General features: G+C 41.6%; 1 protein-coding gene and 27 non-coding genes across 31 annotated transcripts in view; all 28 read right to left on the bottom strand.

Moving 5' to 3' along the window:
* The window catches only part of LOC124128065 (cytospin-A-like), a 48,372-nt gene extending 44,936 nt beyond the window's left edge, over nt 1-3,436 (bottom strand). For all 4 annotated transcript variants that reach the window (XM_046491495.2, XM_046491494.2, XM_046491493.2 and 1 more), the window contains exon 1: nt 3,267-3,436. The gene's annotated coding sequence lies outside the window, so the exon portion shown is untranslated. The remainder of the gene's footprint in view (nt 1-3,266) is intronic.
* Nucleotides 3,437-4,494: 1,058 nt separating this feature from the next.
* On the bottom strand, nt 4,495-4,576 carry Trnal-aag. Its single transcript has one exon. It is a non-coding gene; the product is annotated as a tRNA-Leu (tRNA).
* Nucleotides 4,577-5,014: 438 nt separating this feature from the next.
* Trnal-aag lies at nt 5,015-5,096 on the bottom strand. The gene has a single exon. It is a non-coding gene; the product is annotated as a tRNA-Leu (tRNA).
* Nucleotides 5,097-5,534: 438 nt separating this feature from the next.
* Nucleotides 5,535-5,616, bottom strand: Trnal-aag. The gene has a single exon. It is a non-coding gene; the product is annotated as a tRNA-Leu (tRNA).
* A 438-nt stretch (nt 5,617-6,054) lies between these two features.
* Trnal-aag lies at nt 6,055-6,136 on the bottom strand. The gene has a single exon. It is a non-coding gene; the product is annotated as a tRNA-Leu (tRNA).
* Nucleotides 6,137-6,574: 438 nt separating this feature from the next.
* Nucleotides 6,575-6,656, bottom strand: Trnal-aag. Its single transcript has one exon. It is a non-coding gene; the product is annotated as a tRNA-Leu (tRNA).
* A 438-nt stretch (nt 6,657-7,094) lies between these two features.
* Trnal-aag lies at nt 7,095-7,176 on the bottom strand. The gene has a single exon. It is a non-coding gene; the product is annotated as a tRNA-Leu (tRNA).
* Nucleotides 7,177-7,614: 438 nt separating this feature from the next.
* On the bottom strand, nt 7,615-7,696 carry Trnal-aag. Its single transcript has one exon. It is a non-coding gene; the product is annotated as a tRNA-Leu (tRNA).
* Nucleotides 7,697-8,134: 438 nt separating this feature from the next.
* Nucleotides 8,135-8,216, bottom strand: Trnal-aag. The gene has a single exon. It is a non-coding gene; the product is annotated as a tRNA-Leu (tRNA).
* A 438-nt stretch (nt 8,217-8,654) lies between these two features.
* Nucleotides 8,655-8,736, bottom strand: Trnal-aag. Its single transcript has one exon. It is a non-coding gene; the product is annotated as a tRNA-Leu (tRNA).
* Nucleotides 8,737-9,174: 438 nt separating this feature from the next.
* On the bottom strand, nt 9,175-9,256 carry Trnal-aag. Its single transcript has one exon. It is a non-coding gene; the product is annotated as a tRNA-Leu (tRNA).
* A 438-nt stretch (nt 9,257-9,694) lies between these two features.
* On the bottom strand, nt 9,695-9,776 carry Trnal-aag. The gene has a single exon. It is a non-coding gene; the product is annotated as a tRNA-Leu (tRNA).
* Nucleotides 9,777-10,214: 438 nt separating this feature from the next.
* Trnal-aag lies at nt 10,215-10,296 on the bottom strand. The gene has a single exon. It is a non-coding gene; the product is annotated as a tRNA-Leu (tRNA).
* A 438-nt stretch (nt 10,297-10,734) lies between these two features.
* Nucleotides 10,735-10,816, bottom strand: Trnal-aag. The gene has a single exon. It is a non-coding gene; the product is annotated as a tRNA-Leu (tRNA).
* A 438-nt stretch (nt 10,817-11,254) lies between these two features.
* On the bottom strand, nt 11,255-11,336 carry Trnal-aag. The gene has a single exon. It is a non-coding gene; the product is annotated as a tRNA-Leu (tRNA).
* A 438-nt stretch (nt 11,337-11,774) lies between these two features.
* Trnal-aag lies at nt 11,775-11,856 on the bottom strand. Its single transcript has one exon. It is a non-coding gene; the product is annotated as a tRNA-Leu (tRNA).
* Nucleotides 11,857-12,294: 438 nt separating this feature from the next.
* On the bottom strand, nt 12,295-12,376 carry Trnal-aag. Its single transcript has one exon. It is a non-coding gene; the product is annotated as a tRNA-Leu (tRNA).
* A 438-nt stretch (nt 12,377-12,814) lies between these two features.
* Nucleotides 12,815-12,896, bottom strand: Trnal-aag. The gene has a single exon. It is a non-coding gene; the product is annotated as a tRNA-Leu (tRNA).
* Nucleotides 12,897-13,334: 438 nt separating this feature from the next.
* Nucleotides 13,335-13,416, bottom strand: Trnal-aag. The gene has a single exon. It is a non-coding gene; the product is annotated as a tRNA-Leu (tRNA).
* A 6,558-nt stretch (nt 13,417-19,974) lies between these two features.
* On the bottom strand, nt 19,975-20,056 carry Trnal-aag. The gene has a single exon. It is a non-coding gene; the product is annotated as a tRNA-Leu (tRNA).
* A 438-nt stretch (nt 20,057-20,494) lies between these two features.
* Nucleotides 20,495-20,576, bottom strand: Trnal-aag. The gene has a single exon. It is a non-coding gene; the product is annotated as a tRNA-Leu (tRNA).
* Nucleotides 20,577-21,014: 438 nt separating this feature from the next.
* Nucleotides 21,015-21,096, bottom strand: Trnal-aag. Its single transcript has one exon. It is a non-coding gene; the product is annotated as a tRNA-Leu (tRNA).
* A 438-nt stretch (nt 21,097-21,534) lies between these two features.
* On the bottom strand, nt 21,535-21,616 carry Trnal-aag. Its single transcript has one exon. It is a non-coding gene; the product is annotated as a tRNA-Leu (tRNA).
* Nucleotides 21,617-22,054: 438 nt separating this feature from the next.
* Nucleotides 22,055-22,136, bottom strand: Trnal-aag. Its single transcript has one exon. It is a non-coding gene; the product is annotated as a tRNA-Leu (tRNA).
* Nucleotides 22,137-22,349: 213 nt separating this feature from the next.
* Trnal-aag lies at nt 22,350-22,431 on the bottom strand. The gene has a single exon. It is a non-coding gene; the product is annotated as a tRNA-Leu (tRNA).
* A 438-nt stretch (nt 22,432-22,869) lies between these two features.
* Trnal-aag lies at nt 22,870-22,951 on the bottom strand. Its single transcript has one exon. It is a non-coding gene; the product is annotated as a tRNA-Leu (tRNA).
* A 438-nt stretch (nt 22,952-23,389) lies between these two features.
* Trnal-aag lies at nt 23,390-23,471 on the bottom strand. The gene has a single exon. It is a non-coding gene; the product is annotated as a tRNA-Leu (tRNA).
* Nucleotides 23,472-23,909: 438 nt separating this feature from the next.
* Trnal-aag lies at nt 23,910-23,991 on the bottom strand. The gene has a single exon. It is a non-coding gene; the product is annotated as a tRNA-Leu (tRNA).
* Between the last annotated feature and the right edge of the window lie 3,827 nt (nt 23,992-27,818).

The raw sequence follows: 27,818 nt of genomic DNA, 5'->3' as shown, positions 1-27,818 counted from the left end.
CCAGTGACACACATTGCTTGCGTGACATACAATGACACTGTGCTGGCCAGCTGCTGACATACATGTCATCTACCTACCTCCACTATACAATGCTATTGATAACAGTAAGAAGCTGAACAGCTGGGTGTCCTAACAGGAGGAAGTGGGGTCAAACAGGAACAAGACACTAAAAGAAGTGCTAGGCTTTGGCAACATAACCATCCTAGATAGTTTGAATCAGTTCATTTGGAACAACGTGGAAAAAATAAGAGATTCAACTGGGATAAAAATAAGTTTCCTTGATTTCTTTCTTAATCATGTTAATGACTCACTTAGCAATAAATACCCCAGCTACATGACATTGACCTGTAAATAATCAAGTCTGGGACAAGAGTGATTGATATTATGACCAACAGTCCACTCCACACTACCAACCAAGCCATCAAGTCTCAGCACTCAATCCATTTAAAGTTGTCTTGTAGGACAAGCATCGGTTGTTGGGCACCAATACTAACAGGGATCCCCATGGCATTTATGGTAGTTTAGAAATATTTATTTACCATATTTTCTTGAGTATAGTGCACACCCAAGTATAATGCGCACCCCCTCTAGCAGATTCAGTATTTTGAAAAAAAAATTCAAATATTATGCGCAGAAAAAAATTACACCGCACCCTTCAGCAAATTCCAGTAAATGAACAGGTGATAAGAAACTTGGTCAGTGCAAATTTGAGATAAAAAATCACCAGACATGTCGATTTACTGTGTAAATTGTATTTTTTGTTCTGCAAGGCATTGTTTTACATCCAGGGATTAAGATAACCTTGTGTATTTTCTTGTAAACTAAGCCGGAAACAGCAATCAGATGTAAACACGTTTTCTTGGAATCGACTGGTGATTCGGTTAAAACTTACCCAATGATATAACTTTACAGGATTTTGATGCAAGGATCGGGAAAAATTGTATCTGAAATTATTTTTATATCAGGAATAATATATTAATATGTATACTGTATAATCAATCTATATACAGCCTTCATGACTATGGCTTGTTTTTGTGAAAATAATACTGGTCAGGCGATGAAAACTTCTGTTTATTATGGATAATTGTGCTGCTTCAATATGTTACCTATTGCTTCAACCCTACAAAAACTAATATAAAAAAATATGCTATCAAATAACTTCTGAAATTGGGGAGGTGAAATTTAGAATCTTTGCCTAGAGAGATGGTTCACTGAAGTCTCTGGGCTATATCTGGCAGTAGGGCAATAACAGTTGGGACACATGTCAGCGAAATTGTGAAAGGGCTTTGGAAGTAAGAGTCAACACAGAACAGCAATAAAGATTATTGCACTTAAATATTGATGTGCATGCATGTGTGTGTATGCATGAGGCTACTTGGTACTAGCTTGCACTTATGATGGTTATATAGTGCTAGCCTACTTAGATACCATGACACAGTTCAACATGAATACTCTAGTCAGACACATTATACTGATGCTGAGCCGACTTAACAGGGTTAGAAACTAACAGTTTTTGTCCACTAGTCCTTATAATGATAACATATAGCAAAACCCTTATAATAGGCCAATTTCTACTCGTCCTTAGGATACCTTTACTAATGGGCAGTTTGGTAAGGACTATAGGACTAGTGCCAATTTCTAACGCTGCGACTAGTCCTTGTCTTACTACCGCTGCACGCCAGGCAGGATAACAGTAAGCATGGCAAGCATCATATTTTAACATATAGTAAACTATGTTTATAGCAGACTGACAGATATATCAAAGTGTCTTTGTGGACCCAGTTATTTACTGAAGCATGCTATGTTATAATATTACGGTAGTTATTTAATAATGGGTCGTAATGGCGCACGCTTACTAACCTATTAAATATGTCTTACAGTTACACACAATGAATCTTGTTTTATGTTCAACTTTTATGACACATCAGTTAGGATTGATCGATGCTGATTTCCTATACTGAGTTCGGTAAACATAGTACCTGTCATTAGCAACTCAAGGGCAGGCAACTCTATATTATCGCAAAATCACTATTTTGATGTGTGATACATGTGGAATATATGGTTCACATCTCTTCGGCAGTTAATGTCTTCAAGAGACATTAGACTGGTTCGATGCACAAACAAACATACTGTTATGTTGTGTGAACCAACGCTCATGCACTCATCACATGTGACGTCATAGATCCATGACCTGAGATGCACAATTTTTCTCATGCAGGATAAGTGTGTAAAGTTTGGAAATCATGTAGAGCATATCATGATATGCTGCACATGTAACACTCTTTGATAACACTTGACTGAATGTTTAGTTTTGTCACTAAGTGGTACACACTGGAAACATCAATTCTTAATGTTAATATATACTTCTTTGCATGTTTCTGTGGTTTGTGTTTCTTTTGGCGGTGAGAATATATATATATATATACCCCAGCTATCTATGCATATAAAACAAACAATGGTTATAACAAACTAAAATAAGTGGTCCCTTTGAGTTTGTCATAACCATAGTTTACTGTAATTTGGTATGACGTGGCCAGGGGATCAAGATCCGATCATCCCCTCTATTGACAGTCATGTCTATCTAACCTAATGATCTAAATTGGGTGCTTTATTGCAAAAGGGGTATCTAACCAAAGATCCGAATGGGGTGCTTCATAGGAAAAGAGAATCTTACCTCAATCATCAAAAATGTCTAAGGCTAGTGTTTGGGGTGGCGGTGAACTACACTAACCATGCTGAAGATCGAAGAGGCATACAAGATCAGTGAATCCAGAGGCACGACCTGCTTCCGGGGCCAATTAGCGCTATAAGCTGCGGCCAGTAAACTGCAGTCTTGTCATCAGTTCATGTGTTTACTAATTGTTGATAATGCTATTTTAAAGAAATAGCTATTGTTATGTGTGTGAATGTTTCATATATGAATCGGACGGTAAAACTGTTCGGCTGTGAAAACAAGACTCGGCCAAATAGTAAATTACAAGGCCTAATATTATTGTGAGTGAGCGCCAGTTCTAAGCGTGCTTCAACGTAACCAAACCTAATGACTAAAACCCACCATAGAAGCAAAGGTAATAAGATGCCAGTTTGAACAAGTTGACTGAACAAATTAATAATATTCATGGTAAGGCATGCTTGTTGGAGTACAGACAATGCTACATGCCTGATTTGGAAAGGTTTCTGGCATCTTTGTTTATACTAGTGAGTACTAGCCTAGCGCGTAGCGTAGCAGACTACGAAACCGAATAACGGACATTGAAATGACTCACCTTTTCCAAGCTCAACAATGGTAGTATAAAGTTCCATAATCCCCCATGAATGACATATTTCCAAATGCAAAATTAATCTTGCCGTATAATGTTTCAAGGATTGCTTGAATTTTGTCTATGTTGATTTTTCAAAATCTGACATCCGGTTACAAAGCGCATATGTAATCGCGCAGACATAGAAATAGTGGAATGGGTAGAGAACGAAATACAGTCTGTCCAATATCACATTTGTTCACGTTTATCCATTCATCACGCTTACGAAAATTTTAATGAGCATTAAGTTATATCGCCTAAACGATTAGGTTGTGGTTAATGTATGTATCTCATTGAGATAATACATAGTCATACCAAACCGTTCACAAGTTTTGCTGAGGCGTGCATGCATAAATTAATTACACCCGAGACATTATACCGATCCACATAATGATATTGTCTCTAAGTACCAAGAACTGTCGAACACCTAAAAGTCGGCTTCAAGTACATCTATTTTGTTAACTGACTCATACACTGGCATAATAATTAAATGGCTGACTCCTAAACAATATCATCGAGAAAACGAACATTTCAATATCGACATAATGAAACAATTAAATGTTTATATTTAATGATTGTTATATATATCCCAACATCAAAGGTGATCTTACTTTCTTTAATACTAATAAAACACGAGATTATTTTAAATACAAACATACATAGTTCAATAAGTTTAGAAAACAATTACATTACATAGGCACGCTGAAGGTGTTGTCGGCTCTGGTACTACAAATATGTATTCTGAATACGGAATCGTCCGCCCTTTGGGGTGCCGGGTACCTCTCTATATTCTTATTTTGGTCCGGGTATACCCTGTATACAGAAACTGGGGTACAGATCATAATATTTGTCATGGTAACCAAATTCGGCAATTCTTAGAACTTGCGACCTTGTGCCATGTCCGTCCCCGATTCCCAAACCGTTCAGCAAATGAATTCAGCTTCCCCGACCTCATCCTGCCACAGAAGTTAGGGTAAGCATATCAGCCTCCTCAATAATAATTTCTCCCTTTCTCAACTGAAATTAAAGCTCTCCTAAATAGCTTCAAGCTTCTCAGAGGAGATTCGTTTCTTCTGTAATTCAAGAGTTGGCAAAAAGAGCAGCAGGTGTGTCTGAATTGAACAGCTGGTCCCACGATACCCTGAGCTGCAATTGCCGTGGAAACTTGAATTCTGTAGAGGATGCAAAAGAATTGTGGCAGCGGTGGGATTCGAACCCACGCCTCCGAAGAGACTGGTGCCTTAAACCAGCGCCTTAGACCGCTCGGCCACGCTACCCATACGGACATGGGCTCTTAATCCATTGAACAGTTTAAGACATATTTTTACATTATATTCCGGGAACAGCCAGGCTACAGATCATAATATTTGTCATGGTAACCAAATTCGGCAATTCTTAGAACTTGCGACCTTGTGCCATGTCCGTCCCCGATTCCCAAACCGTTCAGCAAATGAATTCAGCTTCCCCGACCTCATCCTGCCACAGAAGTTAGGGTAAGCATATCAGCCTCCTCAATAATAATTTCTCCCTTTCTCAACTGAAATTAAAGCTCTCCTAAATAGCTTCAAGCTTCTCAGAGGAGATTCGTTTCTTCTGTAATTCAAGAGTTGGCAAAAAGAGCAGCAGGTGTGTCTGAATTGAACAGCTGGTCCCACGATACCCTGAGCTGCAATTGCCGTGGAAACTTGAATTCTGTAGAGGATGCAAAAGAATTGTGGCAGCGGTGGGATTCGAACCCACGCCTCCGAAGAGACTGGTGCCTTAAACCAGCGCCTTAGACCGCTCGGCCACGCTACCCATACGGACATGGGCTCTTAATCCATTGAACAGTTTAAGACATATTTTTACATTATATTCCGGGAACAGCCAGGCTACAGATCATAATATTTGTCATGGTAACCAAATTCGGCAATTCTTAGAACTTGCGACCTTGTGCCATGTCCGTCCCCGATTCCCAAACCGTTCAGCAAATGAATTCAGCTTCCCCGACCTCATCCTGCCACAGAAGTTAGGGTAAGCATATCAGCCTCCTCAATAATAATTTCTCCCTTTCTCAACTGAAATTAAAGCTCTCCTAAATAGCTTCAAGCTTCTCAGAGGAGATTCGTTTCTTCTGTAATTCAAGAGTTGGCAAAAAGAGCAGCAGGTGTGTCTGAATTGAACAGCTGGTCCCACGATACCCTGAGCTGCAATTGCCGTGGAAACTTGAATTCTGTAGAGGATGCAAAAGAATTGTGGCAGCGGTGGGATTCGAACCCACGCCTCCGAAGAGACTGGTGCCTTAAACCAGCGCCTTAGACCGCTCGGCCACGCTACCCATACGGACATGGGCTCTTAATCCATTGAAAAGTTTAAGACATATTTTTACATTATATTCCGGGAACAGCCAGGCTACAGATCATAATATTTGTCATGGTAACCAAATTCGGCAATTCTTAGAACTTGCGACCTTGTGCCATGTCCGTCCCCGATTCCCAAACCGTTCAGCAAATGAATTCAGCTTCCCCGACCTCATCCTGCCACAGAAGTTAGGGTAAGCATATCAGCCTCCTCAATAATAATTTCTCCCTTTCTCAACTGAAATTAAAGCTCTCCTAAATAGCTTCAAGCTTCTCAGAGGAGATTCGTTTCTTCTGTAATTCAAGAGTTGGCAAAAAGAGCAGCAGGTGTGTCTGAATTGAACAGCTGGTCCCACGATACCCTGAGCTGCAATTGCAGTGGAAACTTGAATTCTGTAGAGGATGCAAAAGAATTGTGGCAGCGGTGGGATTCGAACCCACGCCTCCGAAGAGACTGGTGCCTTAAACCAGCGCCTTAGACCGCTCGGCCACGCTACCCATACGGACATGGGCTCTTAATCCATTGAACAGTTTAAGACATATTTTTACATTATATTCCGGGAACAGCCAGGCTACAGATCATAATATTTGTCATGGTAACCAAATTCGGCAATTCTTAGAACTTGCGACCTTGTGCCATGTCCGTCCCCGATTCCCAAACCGTTCAGCAAATGAATTCAGCTTCCCCGACCTCATCCTGCCACAGAAGTTAGGGTAAGCATATCAGCCTCCTCAATAATAATTTCTCCCTTTCTCAACTGAAATTAAAGCTCTCCTAAATAGCTTCAAGCTTCTCAGAGGAGATTCGTTTCTTCTGTAATTCAAGAGTTGGCAAAAAGAGCAGCAGGTGTGTCTGAATTGAACAGCTGGTCCCACGATACCCTGAGCTGCAATTGCCGTGGAAACTTGAATTCTGTAGAGGATGCAAAAGAATTGTGGCAGCGGTGGGATTCGAACCCACGCCTCCGAAGAGACTGGTGCCTTAAACCAGCGCCTTAGACCGCTCGGCCACGCTACCCATACGGACATGGGCTCTTAATCCATTGAACAGTTTAAGACATATTTTTACATTATATTCCGGGAACAGCCAGGCTACAGATCATAATATTTGTCATGGTAACCAAATTCGGCAATTCTTAGAACTTGCGACCTTGTGCCATGTCCGTCCCCGATTCCCAAACCGTTCAGCAAATGAATTCAGCTTCCCCGACCTCATCCTGCCACAGAAGTTAGGGTAAGCATATCAGCCTCCTCAATAATAATTTCTCCCTTTCTCAACTGAAATTAAAGCTCTCCTAAATAGCTTCAAGCTTCTCAGAGGAGATTCGTTTCTTCTGTAATTCAAGAGTTGGCAAAAAGAGCAGCAGGTGTGTCTGAATTGAACAGCTGGTCCCACGATACCCTGAGCTGCAATTGCCGTGGAAACTTGAATTCTGTAGAGGATGCAAAAGAATTGTGGCAGCGGTGGGATTCGAACCCACGCCTCCGAAGAGACTGGTGCCTTAAACCAGCGCCTTAGACCGCTCGGCCACGCTACCCATACGGACATGGGCTCTTAATCCATTGAACAGTTTAAGACATATTTTTACATTATATTCCGGGAACAGCCAGGCTACAGATCATAATATTTGTCATGGTAACCAAATTCGGCAATTCTTAGAACTTGCGACCTTGTGCCATGTCCGTCCCCGATTCCCAAACCGTTCAGCAAATGAATTCAGCTTCCCCGACCTCATCCTGCCACAGAAGTTAGGGTAAGCATATCAGCCTCCTCAATAATAATTTCTCCCTTTCTCAACTGAAATTAAAGCTCTCCTAAATAGCTTCAAGCTTCTCAGAGGAGATTCGTTTCTTCTGTAATTCAAGAGTTGGCAAAAAGAGCAGCAGGTGTGTCTGAATTGAACAGCTGGTCCCACGATACCCTGAGCTGCAATTGCCGTGGAAACTTGAATTCTGTAGAGGATGCAAAAGAATTGTGGCAGCGGTGGGATTCGAACCCACGCCTCCGAAGAGACTGGTGCCTTAAACCAGCGCCTTAGACCGCTCGGCCACGCTACCCATACGGACATGGGCTCTTAATCCATTGAACAGTTTAAGACATATTTTTACATTATATTCCGGGAACAGCCAGGCTACAGATCATAATATTTGTCATGGTAACCAAATTCGGCAATTCTTAGAACTTGCGACCTTGTGCCATGTCCGTCCCCGATTCCCAAACCGTTCAGCAAATGAATTCAGCTTCCCCGACCTCATCCTGCCACAGAAGTTAGGGTAAGCATATCAGCCTCCTCAATAATAATTTCTCCCTTTCTCAACTGAAATTAAAGCTCTCCTAAATAGCTTCAAGCTTCTCAGAGGAGATTCGTTTCTTCTGTAATTCAAGAGTTGGCAAAAAGAGCAGCAGGTGTGTCTGAATTGAACAGCTGGTCCCACGATACCCTGAGCTGCAATTGCCGTGGAAACTTGAATTCTGTAGAGGATGCAAAAGAATTGTGGCAGCGGTGGGATTCGAACCCACGCCTCCGAAGAGACTGGTGCCTTAAACCAGCGCCTTAGACCGCTCGGCCACGCTACCCATACGGACATGGGCTCTTAATCCATTGAACAGTTTAAGACATATTTTTACATTATATTCCGGGAACAGCCAGGCTACAGATCATAATATTTGTCATGGTAACCAAATTCGGCAATTCTTAGAACTTGCGACCTTGTGCCATGTCCGTCCCCGATTCCCAAACCGTTCAGCAAATGAATTCAGCTTCCCCGACCTCATCCTGCCACAGAAGTTAGGGTAAGCATATCAGCCTCCTCAATAATAATTTCTCCCTTTCTCAACTGAAATTAAAGCTCTCCTAAATAGCTTCAAGCTTCTCAGAGGAGATTCGTTTCTTCTGTAATTCAAGAGTTGGCAAAAAGAGCAGCAGGTGTGTCTGAATTGAACAGCTGGTCCCACGATACCCTGAGCTGCAATTGCCGTGGAAACTTGAATTCTGTAGAGGATGCAAAAGAATTGTGGCAGCGGTGGGATTCGAACCCACGCCTCCGAAGAGACTGGTGCCTTAAACCAGCGCCTTAGACCGCTCGGCCACGCTACCCATACGGACATGGGCTCTTAATCCATTGAACAGTTTAAGACATATTTTTACATTATATTCCGGGAACAGCCAGGCTACAGATCATAATATTTGTCATGGTAACCAAATTCGGCAATTCTTAGAACTTGCGACCTTGTGCCATGTCCGTCCCCGATTCCCAAACCGTTCAGCAAATGAATTCAGCTTCCCCGACCTCATCCTGCCACAGAAGTTAGGGTAAGCATATCAGCCTCCTCAATAATAATTTCTCCCTTTCTCAACTGAAATTAAAGCTCTCCTAAATAGCTTCAAGCTTCTCAGAGGAGATTCGTTTCTTCTGTAATTCAAGAGTTGGCAAAAAGAGCAGCAGGTGTGTCTGAATTGAACAGCTGGTCCCACGATACCCTGAGCTGCAATTGCCGTGGAAACTTGAATTCTGTAGAGGATGCAAAAGAATTGTGGCAGCGGTGGGATTCGAACCCACGCCTCCGAAGAGACTGGTGCCTTAAACCAGCGCCTTAGACCGCTCGGCCACGCTACCCATACGGACATGGGCTCTTAATCCATTGAACAGTTTAAGACATATTTTTACATTATATTCCGGGAACAGCCAGGCTACAGATCATAATATTTGTCATGGTAACCAAATTCGGCAATTCTTAGAACTTGCGACCTTGTGCCATGTCCGTCCCCGATTCCCAAACCGTTCAGCAAATGAATTCAGCTTCCCCGACCTCATCCTGCCACAGAAGTTAGGGTAAGCATATCAGCCTCCTCAATAATAATTTCTCCCTTTCTCAACTGAAATTAAAGCTCTCCTAAATAGCTTCAAGCTTCTCAGAGGAGATTCGTTTCTTCTGTAATTCAAGAGTTGGCAAAAAGAGCAGCAGGTGTGTCTGAATTGAACAGCTGGTCCCACGATACCCTGAGCTGCAATTGCCGTGGAAACTTGAATTCTGTAGAGGATGCAAAAGAATTGTGGCAGCGGTGGGATTCGAACCCACGCCTCCGAAGAGACTGGTGCCTTAAACCAGCGCCTTAGACCGCTCGGCCACGCTACCCATACGGACATGGGCTCTTAATCCATTGAACAGTTTAAGACATATTTTTACATTATATTCCGGGAACAGCCAGGCTACAGATCATAATATTTGTCATGGTAACCAAATTCGGCAATTCTTAGAACTTGCGACCTTGTGCCATGTCCGTCCCCGATTCCCAAACCGTTCAGCAAATGAATTCAGCTTCCCCGACCTCATCCTGCCACAGAAGTTAGGGTAAGCATATCAGCCTCCTCAATAATAATTTCTCCCTTTCTCAACTGAAATTAAAGCTCTCCTAAATAGCTTCAAGCTTCTCAGAGGAGATTCGTTTCTTCTGTAATTCAAGAGTTGGCAAAAAGAGCAGCAGGTGTGTCTGAATTGAACAGCTGGTCCCACGATACCCTGAGCTGCAATTGCCGTGGAAACTTGAATTCTGTAGAGGATGCAAAAGAATTGTGGCAGCGGTGGGATTCGAACCCACGCCTCCGAAGAGACTGGTGCCTTAAACCAGCGCCTTAGACCGCTCGGCCACGCTACCCATACGGACATGGGCTCTTAATCCATTGAACAGTTTAAGACATATTTTTACATTATATTCCGGGAACAGCCAGGCTACAGATCATAATATTTGTCATGGTAACCAAATTCGGCAATTCTTAGAACTTGCGACCTTGTGCCATGTCCGTCCCCGATTCCCAAACCGTTCAGCAAATGAATTCAGCTTCCCCGACCTCATCCTGCCACAGAAGTTAGGGTAAGCATATCAGCCTCCTCAATAATAATTTCTCCCTTTCTCAACTGAAATTAAAGCTCTCCTAAATAGCTTCAAGCTTCTCAGAGGAGATTCGTTTCTTCTGTAATTCAAGAGTTGGCAAAAAGAGCAGCAGGTGTGTCTGAATTGAACAGCTGGTCCCACGATACCCTGAGCTGCAATTGCCGTGGAAACTTGAATTCTGTAGAGGATGCAAAAGAATTGTGGCAGCGGTGGGATTCGAACCCACGCCTCCGAAGAGACTGGTGCCTTAAACCAGCGCCTTAGACCGCTCGGCCACGCTACCCATACGGACATGGGCTCTTAATCCATTGAACAGTTTAAGACATATTTTTACATTATATTCCGGGAACAGCCAGGCTACAGATCATAATATTTGTCATGGTAACCAAATTCGGCAATTCTTAGAACTTGCGACCTTGTGCCATGTCCGTCCCCGATTCCCAAACCGTTCAGCAAATGAATTCAGCTTCCCCGACCTCATCCTGCCACAGAAGTTAGGGTAAGCATATCAGCCTCCTCAATAATAATTTCTCCCTTTCTCAACTGAAATTAAAGCTCTCCTAAATAGCTTCAAGCTTCTCAGAGGAGATTCGTTTCTTCTGTAATTCAAGAGTTGGCAAAAAGAGCAGCAGGTGTGTCTGAATTGAACAGCTGGTCCCACGATACCCTGAGCTGCAATTGCCGTGGAAACTTGAATTCTGTAGAGGATGCAAAAGAATTGTGGCAGCGGTGGGATTCGAACCCACGCCTCCGAAGAGACTGGTGCCTTAAACCAGCGCCTTAGACCGCTCGGCCACGCTACCCATACGGACATGGGCTCTTAATCCATTGAACAGTTTAAGACATATTTTTACATTATATTCCGGGAACAGCCAGGCTACAGATCATAATATTTGTCATGGTAACCAAATTCGGCAATTCTTAGAACTTGCGACCTTGTGCCATGTCCGTCCCCGATTCCCAAACCGTTCAGCAAATGAATTCAGCTTCCCCGACCTCATCCTGCCACAGAAGTTAGGGTAAGCATATCAGCCTCCTCAATAATAATTTCTCCCTTTCTCAACTTTAATTAAAGCTCTCCTAAATAGCTTCAAGCTTCTCAGAGGAGATTCGTTTCTTCTGTAATTCAAGAGTTGGCAAAAAGAGCAGCAGGTGTGTATGAATTGAACAGCTGGTCCCACGATACCCTGAGCTGCAATTGCCGTGGAAACTTGAATTCTGTAGAGGATGCAAAAGAATTGTGGCAGCGGTGGGATTCGAACCCACGCCTCCGAAGAGACTGGTGCCTTAAACCAGCGCCTTAGACCGCTCGGCCACGCTACCCATACGGACATGGGCTCTTAATCCATTGAACAGTTTAAGACATATTTTTACATTATATTCCGGGAACAGCCAGGCTACAGATCATAATATTTGTCATGGTAACCAAATTCGGCAATTCTTAGAACTTGCGACCTTGTGCCATGTCCGTCCCCGATTCCCAAACCGTTCAGCAAATGAATTCAGCTTCCCCGACCTCATCCTGCCACAGAAGTTAGGGTAAGCATATCAGCCTCCTCAATAATAATTTCTCCCTTTCTCAACTGAAATTAAAGCTCTCCTAAATAGCTTCAAGCTTCTCAGAGGAGATTCGTTTCTTCTGTAATTCAAGAGTTGGCAAAAAGAGCAGCAGGTGTGTCTGAATTGAACAGCTGGTCCCACGATACCCTGAGCTGCAATTGCCGAGGAAACTTGAATTCTGTAGAGGATGCAAAAAGATTGTGGCAGCGGTGGGGTTCGAACCCACGCCTCCGAAGAGACTGGTGCCTTAAACCAGCGCCCTAGACCGCTCGGCCACACTACCCATACGGACATGGGCTCTTAATCCATTGAACAGTTTAAGACATATTTTTACATTATATTCCGGGAACAGCCAGGCTACAGATCATAATATTTGTCATGGTAACCAAATTCGGCAATTCTTAGAACTTGCGACCTTGTGCCATGTCCGTCCCCGATTCCCAAACCGTTCAGCAAATGAATTCAGCTTCCCCGACCTCATCCTGCCACAGAAGTTAGGGTAAGCATATCAGCCTCCTCAATAATAATTTCTCCCTTTCTCAACTGAAATTAAAGCTCTCCTAAATAGCTTCAAGCTTCTCAGAGGAGATTCGTTTCTTCTGTAATTCAAGAGTTGGCAAAAAGAGCAGCAGGTGTGTATGAATTGAACAGCTGGTCCCACGATACCCTGAGCTGCAATTGCCGTGGAAACTTGAATTCTGTAGAGGATGCAAAAGAATTGTGGCAGCGGTGGGATTCGAACCCACGCCTCCGAAGAGACTGGTGCCTTAAACCAGCGCCTTAGACCGGTCGGCCACGCTACCCATACGGACATGGGCTCTTAATCCATTGAACAGTTTAAGACATATTTTTACATTATATTCCGGGAACAGCCAGGCTACAGATCATAATATTTGTCATGGTAACCAAATTCGGCAATTCTTAGAACTTGCGACCTTGTGCCATGTCCGTCCCCGATTCCCAAACCGTTCAGCAAATGAATTCAGCTTCCCCGACCTCATCCTGCCACAGAAGTTAGGGTAAGCATATCAGCCTCCTCAATAATAATTTCTCCCTTTCTCAACTGAAATTAAAGCTCTCCTAAATAGCTTCAAGCTTCTCAGAGGAGATTCGTTTCTTCTGTAATTCAAGAGTTGGCAAAAAGAGCAGCAGGTGTGTATGAATTGAACAGCTGGTCCCACGATACCCTGAGCTGCAATTGCCGAGGAAACTTGAATTCTGTAGAGGATGCAAAAAGATTGTGGCAGCGGTGGGGTTCGAACCCACGCCTCCGAAGAGACTGGTGCCTTAAACCAGCGCCCTAGACCGCTCGGCCACACTACCCATACGGACATGGGCTCTTAATCCATTGAACAGTTTAAGACATATTTTTACATTATATTCCGGGAACAGCCAGGCTACAGATCATAATATTTGTCATGGTAACCAAATTCGGCAATTCTTAGAACTTGCGACCTTGTGCCATGTCCGTCCCCGATTCCCAAACCGTTCAGCAAATGAATTCAGCTTCCCCGACCTCATCCTGCCACAGAAGTTAGGGTAAGCATATCAGCCTACTCAATAATAATTTCTCCCTTTCTCAACTGAAATTAAAGCTCTCCTAAATAGCTTCAAGCTTCTCAGAGGAGATTCGTTTCTTCTGTAATTCAAGAGTTGACAAAAAGAGCAGCAGGTGTGTATGAATTGAACAGCTGGTCCCACGATACCCTGAGCTGCAATTGCCGTGGAAACTTGAATTCTGTAGAGGATGCAAAAGAATTGTGGCAGCGGTGGGATTCGAACCCACGCCTGCGAAGAGACTGGTGCCTTAAACCAGCGCCTTTTTTTTTTTTTTTTTCTTGATAAAATTTATTCACGGGAACTTATTACAGACGCAGACAGTGCTGCCACAGCCACCACAAAAATAAAAAGGTTATCACAGAAGTAGGGTGGCAGTGGATAACATTCCGATTCTACAGACAGAAAATATGAGAAATAGTTTTTTACATTTGATTATCTAAACACGTCTTTACATATACAAAAAGAGGAATGCAGATTGAACATGCTCTTTACACGTTACATGTTACATGTTTCTATTCTAGAGGAGGTTTGAGAACAATCTCATTTCCATCTAATGTGATAAATGTATTGGTCATTATATATCTTTGAATAAAGATATGTAATTGATTCATTTTTGAATAGTGAAACAACAAAAGGCTGAAATGACGCTTAATCAAAGATTTGAAAAAAGCTTTCATGTGAAATGAGATTGTTTCCTGACTCATAATAACTCTTCTTTTAAATACAGCAATTCGATATATTGACAATACAATGTTCATGAAGGGTTTACATGACAACTTCTTTTCTGGCAGGAATCCAAACAGTAACCAGAGGTATAACTGTCCAAGACTAAACCCTGAATCTTGACAAACATCTGTCAACATGTCAATTAATAGAGATTGCAAGGAAGATAACTCTTGGCAGAAGATAAACAAATGTAAAATGTCCTCTGTTTCATTTTGACATACAGGACAAACATCAGTGTTTGACAATCCAATTTTGCACAGTTTATCATATGTAAAGATAATATTGTGAGCAATTTTAAAATCCAACTGTATAGAGTCTGTTGATTTATCTTTCTGCCACACATTCAGCCAAATATCTTTCCAATTAATGTCCAAAGCAATATTATTCCAAAAAGAAATAGCAACTGGCTTTTTGAAGTGTTTTTGTCTGAATATTTCGTAGCAAAATTTAGCTGTTAAAACTTCAACTGACATGTCCTCTCCATCAATCGTGCAGAAGATGTCTCCAGAGGGAAGGTTTTTGCCAACATCAGACAAAATGATATTTTTCCATTCTGATGGAAGCGCGTATAAAATGATTGCATAGCATTGTTGTATAGTGTTTATGTCCATTTCAGGTAAAGTATCATGTACAATGTCTACAATAATTTGTGAGGACATGAATTTTGGAATAACTTCAAAACAAATATGTTTAATACAAATAATTCCACTTGAAATAAACGATTGAAACATTAGAGTTTTTCCATTGAAAGTAATTAATGGATTTTTGAAAAGTGGTTGATTCATGATATCATCTACATTTTGAAGCAAGGGTCTTTTCCCTCCAGTAATTTCATTCCATGCAGATAATAGCTCAGCATAAAATGGGCTTTTGTCTTGTAAATCACCCTTATTATGTTCAAGAGATAAAACATGAATTCCCAAGTTCATTTTCAGAAGATGTGACATAAAATATAGCATTGTTTGTTTCCAAATACAATTAAGCTGGGAATTAGCAAAAGCCCTCAGCAACTTAAGTCTCAGTGCATATTTTTTAAAACACAACTTTGGTATATTCAGACCACCATCTAAACAAATACCAATACAGGTATCTGATGTTATTTTGGCAGTTTTATTGTGCCACAAGAATTTACTAAACATCTGAGTAAATCTATGCTCAACCCATTGTGGGACAGGTAGTACAGTAAACGCATACCATAAGCGGGAACTCATAAGGATATTTATTACAACTGCTCTACCCTGTAGAGTAAGTTGTCTACGTAACCATGAATTTAACAATGTTTGAATTTTGTCCATTTTCTTTCTCCAATTCAACGTTTCACACATTGCTTTATCCTTGCCGAAATAAATGCCTAATATTTCAACACAATCTTTTTTGATTTTAACCGGGACGTTGATTGAACAGCCACGAAGGTTATTTTTACCCAATAACAAAACTTCTGATTTTTCGATGTTGATTTTTGCTCCCGTTCCTTCACAGTATGAGTTAACTGTGCTAAATGTTTCTTCGACGGAGTTGACATCTGAAACAGTGATTGAAGTGTCATCAGCATGTTGATATATCAAAGAATAAATGTCATTGTTGATATTTATTCCGTGGATTTCAGGATTGTTCTTAACTAGGAGATTAAGTGGCTCTGACACCAAAACGTACAGCATGGAGCTCATTGGATCTCCTTGACGAACACCACGAGTTAAAGGAAAATAAGGCGTCAAATGGCCATTGCATTTAACAGAACTATGCATATCAGTATAGAGAATTTTAATCCATGAAATGAAGGAATCTCCAAAGTTAAATTTTCTGAGAATTTGAAATAAGTATTGATGTGAGACCCTGTCAAAAGCTTTCTCTTGATCTATTTTGATGAGATATGAATCATCATCATCACGATTATTTACAATGTCAATAACATCTCTTAGGGAGTGAAGGTTGTTAGCTATGTCTCTTCCTGGTACACAGCAAGATTGTTCAGGGAGACAATTGAGGACATGACAGTTCGTAATCTTAATGACAACACTCTGGATATTAGTTTACAATCTACATTTATCAATGAAATAGGCCTGTAACATTTAATGTCTCTCTTGTCACCTTTCTTTTTATAAAATAAACTAATTATACTATTTTTCATGGTACGTGAAAGACTGTTTTCTTTGTGTACACAATCAACAACTTGTATGAAGAAGGGGCATAAAATGTTGCAAAACTTCAAATAAAATTCAACTGTTAGACCATCTGAGCCTGGTGATTTATTTTTCTGCATACCTTTGAGTGCCACAGTAAGCTCACTCTGAGAAATATGTACTTCGTATGAATTCCTCTCATCTTCGGAAAGCTTGTCCTTGATATTATTAACTATGTCCTGTTGTTTTTCTACATTACAGTGTTCAGCAGTGAATAAAGAGGAGTAAAATTGTTGAGCAGTATCCAAGATATCCTCTGTGTTGTTGGCTATTGTACCATCTCCTCTAAATAATTCTTTGATCGAGTTTGCTTGCTGTTTTGTTTTTCCTAGATTTAAAAAGTATGAGGTATTTCTGTCGGAATCGAGAGTCCACTTTGCCTTTGACCTGAGAATAGCTCCTTTGCATTTGTTAATCTCGTATGTCTCCAGCTCATTTTCTATTGATTGTAAAACAGAAGATACATAGCCAGGAATGGAGGATATCTTATGATATTCTTTTCTAAGCTTATTTTGAATTTTAAAATAATCAGCTTTTTCATGATTTTTTTTTTAGATGCATAGTACCTGGAAAACTTTTTGAACTGATATTTCAAGTTATCCCACCATATCAATGGTTCAGTTTTAAGTAAAGGGCACCCTTTTGCCTCTTCTATTATTTCAGTGATCTTTTGATAAAATGCGCAATCGTCAAGAAGCTGATTATTAAAAATCCATACACCAGGACCCCTTTCTATAGGAGAAAAGTCTAACCTTGATACAACAATATTGTGATCACTCACAGAGGAATATCTAATGTAACAGTTGATAATATTTGAAATAAGGTTTCTTGAAACAAATATCAAATCAATCCGAGATTGTTTAATAACTCCTAATACAGACTGTATTCGAGAAAACTCTTTTTTGTCATAGTTCTTGTACCGCCATATTTCAATTAGGTTGTTTTTGTGAAGAAAGGTGTTTAACACATTGCTACTTTGGATGTTAAACGTTGTGTTATTGGGACCTTTATCAAGTGAAGGATCAAGAATTTCATTAAAATCTCCAGCGCAAATTAAATGCTCATGATTAACCCATTTCATTAAATTATTGAAAAAAGGTATTCTCTCTCTAGGATCGTTTGGGGCATACACATTTAATAAAATCACTGTTTTATCTTCAAGAGATAGAGACGCCTTTAGTAGTCTTCCATCATTGTCTTTTTCAAGCATGGCCACCTTTTGTTCAAAGTTAGGAGAGATCAAAAGAGCAACGCCTTTTCTATTATTACCAGCATTAGAGTATAAAATTGTTCCTGGCCATAAATATTTATATTTTTCAATGAATTCATCAGACCAAAAGGTCTCCTGCAAAAAGGCAATATTGACGTGGGAATTCGTTAGTATAGAGAATACATTTTGCATTTTAGTGACATCACGGAGTCCATTCACATTCCATGACCATGTTGTGACCATTGCAAATATAAATATGAAATGTATGTACAAACACATTGTTAGTTTATATACCATTCTCAGACACGCCAGATATTTCTCGTCGATCGTTAACCTTTTCTTCTTTCTTCTTCTTTTGTTCATCTTTTTTACTTTCTCTCAATTTATTTTTTAAGTCATTGTTCTGAATTACACAGTCTGTGATCTTGGGTTGTAGTTTATTTCTTCTTCCTCTTTTCTTCGAAGATTTGTTCCATTTAGAAGGTGCTATATTTTCATGTCCATCTTGAGGCAACGACTGTCTCATTGTCTTATCATCACTCTCCATGTCATCTCCAACACGGTTTGTACAAGGAATTTCAGAGGCTTCATCAAGTTTTTCCTCTTCATTTTCTTCTCCTTTTCCCTCTATTGGTCCATCTTTGTTTCTTTTCTTTTCTTCAGTTTCAAAGTCCTCAACAGATGTATCATCGTTATCCAAAGTTTCTTCATCCCATGACCTTTCAGGGACAAGTTCCTTTTCTAGCTCAGACTCCTCTGACATGCTGTACTGACAGTTGTCCTCCTCGTCTAGGAAACAGCTGCAGCTACCAATAGGTAGAGAGCACAGTTCACAACTACGTTTAAGTGTTCTTCCTTCGTTGCAGTTTTTGGCAATGTGGCCATGTCCGTTGCACTTAAAGCATTTGGTATTTGGGCATTCTTTAACCATATGGTCTCCCGAGTTGCATTTAAAACACAACCGTTCTTGATTATTAGAATCACACGAAAGTATCGATAACCATCTAATGTGTTGAAACCCATGGAGTATGGCAAGGATTTACACTCGGGGGGGAAAGCGACGCGCACATATCTGGTACCATCAAAAATGCTGGTGCCTTTCAGGGTCCTGTGTTTAATATCACTTTTCAAAGTGATACCCCTTTTGATCAACATGTTTACAATTTCCTCATCATCAATGTAGGGTGGAAGGTGTAGGAATGACACTACGACGCTTTCACTATGAAGTAACCTGAAGTTAACTGGTGTACCTCCTATTTTCAAGTCATCAGTTTCTGCAAGAATCCTTGCCTCGTTACTGTCTGGGACAGTGACATCATAGCATTCTGTACCTTTTAGGACGCACGCCCATACATCGGACACATATTCCAATAGCGCACAAGATAATACACTAGCACTAATCACTTTGTTGTTACCAACATTCACTTCAATCGTGCAATCTTTCAGATATTTTCTTTTCTGTTTGGTGTCCGCCATTTTGAACCCAGCGAGCGTGGGAGATTCAGAGACAAACAATGTCAAAAGCATGCACAAATGTGCATGCAAATGTTTAAGGTCCTCTCACAACTACATATCAAAGTGTTGTCTACCTTGTTAGCGTAAATCTGGTATTCTACGGAACTTGTGAACGATTTAATCTGAGAATCTGTGTTGCTCGATAGTCAGCACGTCCACACACCTCCGAAGCAAGGGAGGTCTATTCGAACCCACGCCTCCGAAGAGACTGGTGCCTTAAACCAGCGCCTTAGACCGCTCGGCCACGCTACCCATACGGACATGGGCTCTTAATCCATTGAACAGTTTAAGACATATTTTTACATTATATTCCGGGAACAGCCAGGCTACAGATCATAATATTTGTCATGGTAACCAAATTCGGCAATTCTTAGAACTTGCGACCTTGTGCCATGTCCATCCCCGATTCCCAAACCGTTCAGCAAATGAATTCAGCTTCCCCGACCTCATCCTGCCACAGAAGTTAGGGTAAGCATATCAGCCTCCTCAATAATAATTTCTCCCTTTCTCAACTGAAATTAAAGCTCTCCTAAATAGCTTCAAGCTTCTCAGAGGAGATTCGTTTCTTCTGTAATTCAAGAGTTGGCAAAAAGAGCAGCAGGTGTGTCTGAATTGAACAGCTGGTCCCACGATACCCTGAGCTGCAATTGCCGTGGAAACTTGAATTCTGTAGAGGATGCAAAAGAATTGTGGCAGCGGTGGGATTCGAACCCACGCCTGCGAAGAGACTGGTGCCTTAAACCAGCGCCTTAGACCGGTCGGCCACGCTACCCATACGGACATGGGCTCTTAATCCATTGAACAGTTTAAGACATATTTTTACATTATATTCCGGGAACAGCCAGGCTACAGATCATAATATTTGTCATGGTAACCAAATTCGGCAATTCTTAGAACTTGCGACCTTGTGCCATGTCCGTCCCCGATTCCCAAACCGTTCAGCAAATGAATTCAGCTTCCCCGACCTCATCCTGCCACAGAAGTTAGGGTAAGCATATCAGCCTCCTCAATAATAATTTCTCCCTTTCTCAACTGAAATTAAAGCTCTCCTAAATAGCTTCAAGCTTCTCAGAGGAGATTCGTTTCTTCTGTAATTCAAGAGTTGGCAAAAAGAGCAGCAGGTGTGTATGAATTGAACAGCTGGTCCCACGATACCCTGAGCTGCAATTGCAGTGGAAACTTGAATTCTGTAGAGGATGCAAAAGAATTGTGGCAGCGGTGGGATTCGAACCCACGCCTCCGAAGAGACTGGTGCCTTAAACCAGCGCCTTAGACCGCTCGGCCACGCTACCCATACGGACATGGGCTCTTAATCCATTGAACAGTTTAAGACATATTTTTACATTATATTCCGGGAACAGCCAGGCTACAGATCATAATATTTGTCATGGTAACCAAATTCGGCAATTCTTAGAACTTGCGACCTTGTGCCATGTCCGTCCCCGATTCCCAAACCGTTCAGCAAATGAATTCAGCTTCCCCGACCTCATCCTGCCACAGAAGTTAGGGTAAGCATATCAGCCTCCTCAATAATAATTTCTCTCTTTCTCAACTGAAATTAAAGCTCTCCTAAATAGCTTCAAGCTTCTCAGAGGAGATTCGTTTCTTCTGTAATTCAAGAGTTGGCAAAAAGAGCAGCAGGTGTGTATGAATTGAACAGCTGGTCCCACGATACCCTGAGCTGCAATTGCCGTGGAAACTTGAATTCTGTAGAGGATGCAAAAGAATTGTGGCAGCGGTGGGATTCGAACCCACGCCTCCGAAGAGACTGGTGCCTTAAACCAGCGCCTTAGACCGGTCGGCCACGCTACCCATACGGACATGGGCTCTTAATCCATTGAACAGTTTAAGACATATTTTTACATTATATTCCGGGAACAGCCAGGCTACAGATCATAATATTTGTCATGGTAACCAAATTCGGCAATTCTTAGAACTTGCGACCTTGTGCCATGTCCGTCCCCGATTCCCAAACCGTTCAGCAAATGAATTCAGCTTCCCCGACCTCATCCTGCCACAGAAGTTAGGGTAAGCATATCAGCCTCCTCAATAATAATTTCTCCCTTTCTCAACTGAAATTAAAGCTCTCCTAAATAGCTTCAAGCTTCTCAGAGGAGATTCGTTTCTTCTGTAATTCAAGAGTTGGCAAAAAGAGCAGCAGGTGTGTATGAATTGAACAGCTGGTCCCACGATACCCTGAGCTGCAATTGCAGTGGAAACTTGAATTCTGTAGAGGATGCAAAAGAATTGTGGCAGCGGTGGGATTCGAACCCACGCCTCCGAAGAGACTGGTGCCTTAAACCAGCGCCTTAGACCGCTCGGCCACGCTACCCATACGGACATGGGCTCTTAATCCATTGAACAGTTTAAGACATATTTTTACATTATATTCCGGGAACAGCCAGGCTACAGATCATAATATTTGTCATGGTAACCAAATTCGGCAATTCTTAGAACTTGCGACCTTGTGCCATGTCCGTCCCCGATTCCCAAACCGTTCAGCAAATGAATTCAGCTTCCCCGACCTCATCCTGCCACAGAAGTTAGGGTAAGCATATCAGCCTCCTCAATAATAATTTCTCTCTTTCTCAACTGAAATTAAAGCTCTCCTAAATAGCTTCAAGCTTCTCAGAGGAGATTCGTTTCTTCTGTAATTCAAGAGTTGGCAAAAAGAGCAGCAGGTGTGTATGAATTGAACAGCTGGTCCCACGATACCCTGAGCTGCAATTGCCGTGGAAACTTGAATTCTGTAGAGGATGCAAAAGAATTGTGGCAGCGGTGGGATTCGAACCCAAGCCTCCGAAGAGACTGGTGCCTTAAACCAGCGCCTTAGACCGCTCGGCCACGCTACCCATACGGACATGGGCTCTTAATCCATTGAACAGTTTAAGACATATTTTTACATTATATTCCGGGAACAGCCAGGCTACAGATCATAATATTTGTCATGGTAACCAAATTCGGCAATTCTTAGAACTTGCGACCTTGTGCCATGTCCGTCCCACGATACCCTGAGCTGCAATTGCCGTGGAAACTTGAATTCTGTAGAGGATGCAAAAGAATTGTGGCAGCAGTGGGATTCGAACCCACGCCTCCGAAGAGACTGGTGCCTTAAACCAGCGCCTTAGACCGGTCGGCCACGCTACCCATACGGACATGGGCTCTTAATCCATTGAACAGTTTAAGACATATTTTTACATTATATTCCGGGAACAGCCAGGCTACAGATCATAATATTTGTCATGGTAACCAAATTCGGCAATTCTTAGAACTTGCGACCTTGTGCCATGTCCGTCCCCGATTCCCAAACCGTTCTGCAAATGAATTCAGCTTCCCCGACCTCATCCTGCCACAGAAGTTAGGGTAAGCATATCAGCCTCCTCAATAATAATTTCTCCCTTTCTCAACTGAAATTAAAGCTCTCCTAAATAGCTTCAAGCTTCTCAGAGGAGATTCGTTTCTTCTGTAATTCAAGAGTTGGCAAAAAGAGCAGCAGGTGTGTATGAATTGAACAGCTGGTCCCACGATACCCTGAGCTGCAATTGCCGTGGAAACTTGAATTCTGTAGAGGATGCAAAAAGATTGTGGCAGCGGTGGGATTCGAACCCACGCCTCCGAAGAGACTGGTGCCTTAAACCAGCGCCTTAGACCGCTCGGCCACGCTACCCATACGGACATGGGCTCTTTATCCATTGAACCGTTTAAGACATATTTTTACATTATATTCCGGGAACAGCCAGGCTACAGATCATAATATTTGTCATGGTAACCAAATTCGGCAATTCTTAGAACTTGCGACCTTGTGCCATGTCCGTCCCCGATTCCCAAACCGTTCAGCAAATGAATTCAGCTTCCCCGACCTCATCCTGCCACAAAAGTTAGGGTAAGCATATCAGCCTACTCAATAATAATTTCTCCCTTTCTCAACTGAAATTAAAGCTCTCCTAAATAGCTTCAAGCTTCTCAGAGGAGATTCGTTTCTTCTGTAATTCAAGAGTTGGCAAAAAGAGCAGCAGGTGTGTATGAATTGAACAGCTGGTCCCACGATACCCTGAGCTGCAATTGCCGTGGAAACTTGAATTCTGTAGAGGATGCAAAAGAATTGTGGCAGCGGTGGGATTCGAACCCACGCCTCCGAAGAGACTGGTGCCTTAAACCAGCGCCTTAGACCGCTCGGCCACGCTACCCATACGGACATGGGCTCTTAATCCATTGAACAGTTTAAGACATATTTTTACATTATATTCCGGGAACAGCCAGGCTACAGATCATAATATTTGTCATGGTAACCAAATTCGGCAATTCTTAGAACTTGCGACCTTGTGCCATGTCCGTCCCCGATTCCCAAACCGTTCTGCAAATGAATTCAGCTTCCCCGACCTCATCCTGCCACAGAAGTTAGGGTAAGCATATCAGCCTACTCAATAATAATTTCTCCCTTTCTCAACTGAAATTAAAGCTCTCCTAAATAGCTTCAAGCTTCTCAGAGGAGATTCGTTTCTTCTGTAATTCAAGAGTTGGCAAAAAGAGCAGCAGGTGTGTCTGAATTGAACAGCTGGTCCCACGATACCCTGAGCTGCAATTGTCGTGGAAACTTGAATTCTGTAGAGGATGCAAAAGAATTGTGGCAGCGGTGGGATTCGAACCCACGCCTCCGAAGAGACTGGTGCCTTAAACCAGCGCCTTAGACCGCTCGGCCACGCTACCCATACGGACATGGGCTCTTAATCCATTGAACAGTTTAAGACATATTTTTACATTATATTCCGGGAACAGCCAGGCTACAGATCATAATATTTGTCATGGTAACCAAATTCGGCAATTCTTAGAACTTGCGACCTTGTGCCATGTCCGTCCTCGATTCCCAAACCGTTCAGCAAATGAATTCAGCTTCCCCGACCTCATCCTGCCACAGAAGTTAGGGTAAGCATATCAGCCTACTCAATAATAATTTCTCCCTTTCTCAACTGAAATTAAAGCTCTCCTAAATAGCTTCAAGCTTCTCAGAGGAGATTCGTTTCTTCTGTCGCCGGATTTATTAGTTGCCAAGAGTTATCTCTTTTTCATTTTACGGACGCTTCATCTCTCAATCTTACTCCTGTTTGTCTTACCAGCAGAATCTCGTGCTAATACCTGGGGTGTGACGTGGACACTTTCAAATGCCACTTCATGTCACGCCATTGTCGAGGGAAGACATTCTTTCTTCCTCGACACATCAATTCATGTTGATGTAATTTATATATTTTTACAGGTATGTACCCGCGTCTATCTACTTTCTTTATGGAAATCTAGTCAATAGAATAGGTAACGCGATTGTAGAAACTAAATAATTAATGTTGTAAGTTGTGAATATCATACTCGGTCTAAAGGCATCGCGTTGCACGAGATTACTAATTCAAACACTAAGTTTAAAGCACCATCCTGTAAGTAAGATTGTGAGTGAAAGATCTGGTTAAGTTCCATTTGTTTATCATGTATATATATTTTATTATTACATGAAAGATCATAAAAATGTTACTTTGTTTATAATGTGGTGACGTCACACATAACGTGTGCCGCCGAAATCATTTATTGCTGCATTTATAGTATATAAAGTAACAGCGTTTGAATATTATATTGTGCCATGCTATGCAACGTAATGAAATGCCACTTCATGTCACGCCATTGTCGAGGGAAGACATTCTTTCTTCCTCGACACATCAATTCATGTTGATGTAATTTATATATTTTTACAGGTAATAAATCCTTTTATACCTCATCCGCACCGCCTCAGTTCCCTCGATTACATCGTTGGCAGAACCCGCGACAAAATGGCGCCCGAACAGGGACTGAGGTAGAGCCACAACATCATTAACAACGTCATCACAACATCAACATCGTCGTTATCGTCCACGTGATCATCGTTTTCAACCATATCATCCTTATCACCTGAATCACCTTCACAGACTTTTTAAGTATATACTTTGACATTTTAATGATTTTATAATCATAAATCTATATTGTCAAGCTGTGATAATTTATATTCAGACATTGATATTCAAGGACGACTGTGATATTCAAGGACGACTGTGATAGACATTATATGCAGGCAAGTGTGCATTAGAATATTTCCACCTGTACTTGCGTTGTACGCTTCTCATGGCGATGGACTCCGAACACTTCCAGAAATGTTAACATTATTTTTTACAATCTACAAAGATGAACTTTAACGTCTGCTGATTGACTATTACACTGCTGATTTCACGCTGGAAATGTGTATGCCGTGGAAATTGGTGATATCTATACTGCATGTTTATGCTTTACTACCAGCTTTATCTATTTATTAGTATTTGTGCGCACTAGGTCCTGTTGCATGTATATATAGATATATTCTTATAAATCCATATAGTAGATACTTCAAGTGTTTATTATGTGATGATAAGAATATTGACTAACACTGCAGTTATTTATTATTAGTTAGTTGATACTTAGTCTGAGATAAACATTAGTGTTTAGCTTTAGTTATTAATATTAGTCTTAGATATTGGGAGACAATTAGACAATCTGTATAAACGATGTCTACTTAGATAATTGTCTCGTCTTGGACTTTGTTATTCAATTTCTTAGATTATTTCTTAGTTTATTTCATTCTTCAATATCTTAATTTAGCATTAGTTTTAGTATTTACTTCATTGGGTGAATGAGAATGATCGCGACCCACATCACCGGCATTAGCACTTACTAATGTAAACAAGCACTTGTTTTCGCGTCACTTTTCGCGTTCCGTGCCTTCACTTCGCGTGTTTACATCCGGTTACGTAACTTGTTCTTGACTACGCGTGTTTACATCGGTACTTTGCTTCCGCGTTATAGACAATCTTATTTAATAAAATCATGTAGGTTTCATACTGAGTTTTCTTTTAATTACTGGTGACACTATTCCTGACTTTGTCATTGGTAACTACCTCCCTTTGCTACACACTGTAGACTGCTATACATTTGCTCTTCACTGTATTATGCTTTACATTTTATTGCTATGAACTGACGTTTGTGTTACACAGTATCCTTAGTGAATCAGGCGATATTGGTTGGCTGTCACATCCGTGGGTTGTGTTTGGTTGGTTTACTCTTTCTGAGTTGGCAGTAGGTCTTGTGTATACACAAGCTGGTATTATTTTTGTTCGTTATATTGGCTTCAGTTGGTGTGGCACTTGGTGTGTTCCTTGTTTATCACTGAGGATAATCGGAACTTTGGTGATTGTGCATCTGTTGTTCTGGCAATAGATAGTCCTGTATCCGTACTTCATCGTTCAACATGGCTTCTGGAGGTGAGAACTGGAATGATGACAAGCCAATAACACAGGAAGACGAACAGAAGATGTTAGCATATCTCACTACCACTGGCCGGTATAACATTCATCCTGTACCCCCTTCCTTCTTGCTTCACCAAAGCAACGTATCTACGCCAGTACATAAAAGGGAGCCCATCACGCCAAGACATCTAGGATTTCAACCTGGACACACCACTGATCAACATGTCCCTACAAATAGATCCCCATACGAATACAGGGGATCTCTCAACCAGCAGATGTACCAATTTCAGTTGCCTAGGATTTCCCACTTTTCCGGAGAAACCCCTGTACCGAAAACGGAGTCATCATTTGAAACTTGGAAATGGGAAGTCAGATGCCTTATTCGAGATGATGCTTACCCACCTGCTATTCTGTCTCAGGCTGTGAGGAAGTCCCTCAAAGGTGATGCATCAAGTGTTCTTCTTTCACTAGGTGACAAGGCAACAGTTGACACTATCGTGAGGAAACTGGAAGGACTATATGGCACGGTGGATAATCCGGAATCCCTGATGCAAGCTTTCTACACGACTCGTCAACAGGAATCTGAATCAGTTGCATCATGGGGAATTAGATTGGAAACCCTACTACAGAGAGCCACAGATAGAGGAAGCTACATGGATGCTACATCGAGAGACAGTATTCTGAGGAATAAATTCTGGAGTGGATTATTTCGGGAAACATTAAAGAATGCTACCCGGCCTTCATTTTACTCAGGACAGGATTTTGAGGATCTTCTGCAGACCACAAGAGAAATTGAACGTGAGATGCAAGGAGAGCCACATCCAAGGATGAGATCCAAGGTCCAACAGCAACCACACGTCATGGATAGGAACCCCACACCAGATACAGATGTTTCTGCCAAGATATCTCAGCAGCTATCAGAAGTTATAAAGAGACTGGACAAGCTGGAACCAGCGCAGCCAAAGCAACAGCCCCAGACGGACAACAAACTTCTGAAGCAGATCTTGGATAGACTTTCAGTATTAGAAGCCCGGAAGGATTCTTCTACAGTTACAGGTATCCCAGTTAGAGGCAGAGGTCGTGGTAGACTTGAACGTGGGAGACGTGGTGGATCTTTAAACTAGAATGGCCTACTGCTGAAGGGCTAGTAGAGGCCAATGGAAGTGATAGCCCTAACCCAACAGATTTACATGACAGAATGATCGGAGAGGCTAATGAAACTCAAGTAGTCATCGCTGGCAT

The sequence above is a fragment of the Haliotis rufescens genome, unplaced genomic scaffold (genome assembly GCF_023055435.1).
Source record: "Haliotis rufescens isolate VD_foot unplaced genomic scaffold, xgHalRufe1.0.p SCAF_15, whole genome shotgun sequence".
Classification (NCBI taxonomy): domain Eukaryota; kingdom Metazoa; phylum Mollusca; class Gastropoda; order Lepetellida; family Haliotidae; genus Haliotis; species Haliotis rufescens.
Note: the sequence above shows the minus strand (reverse complement) of the source record. Positions and strands in the feature narration are given on the sequence as shown.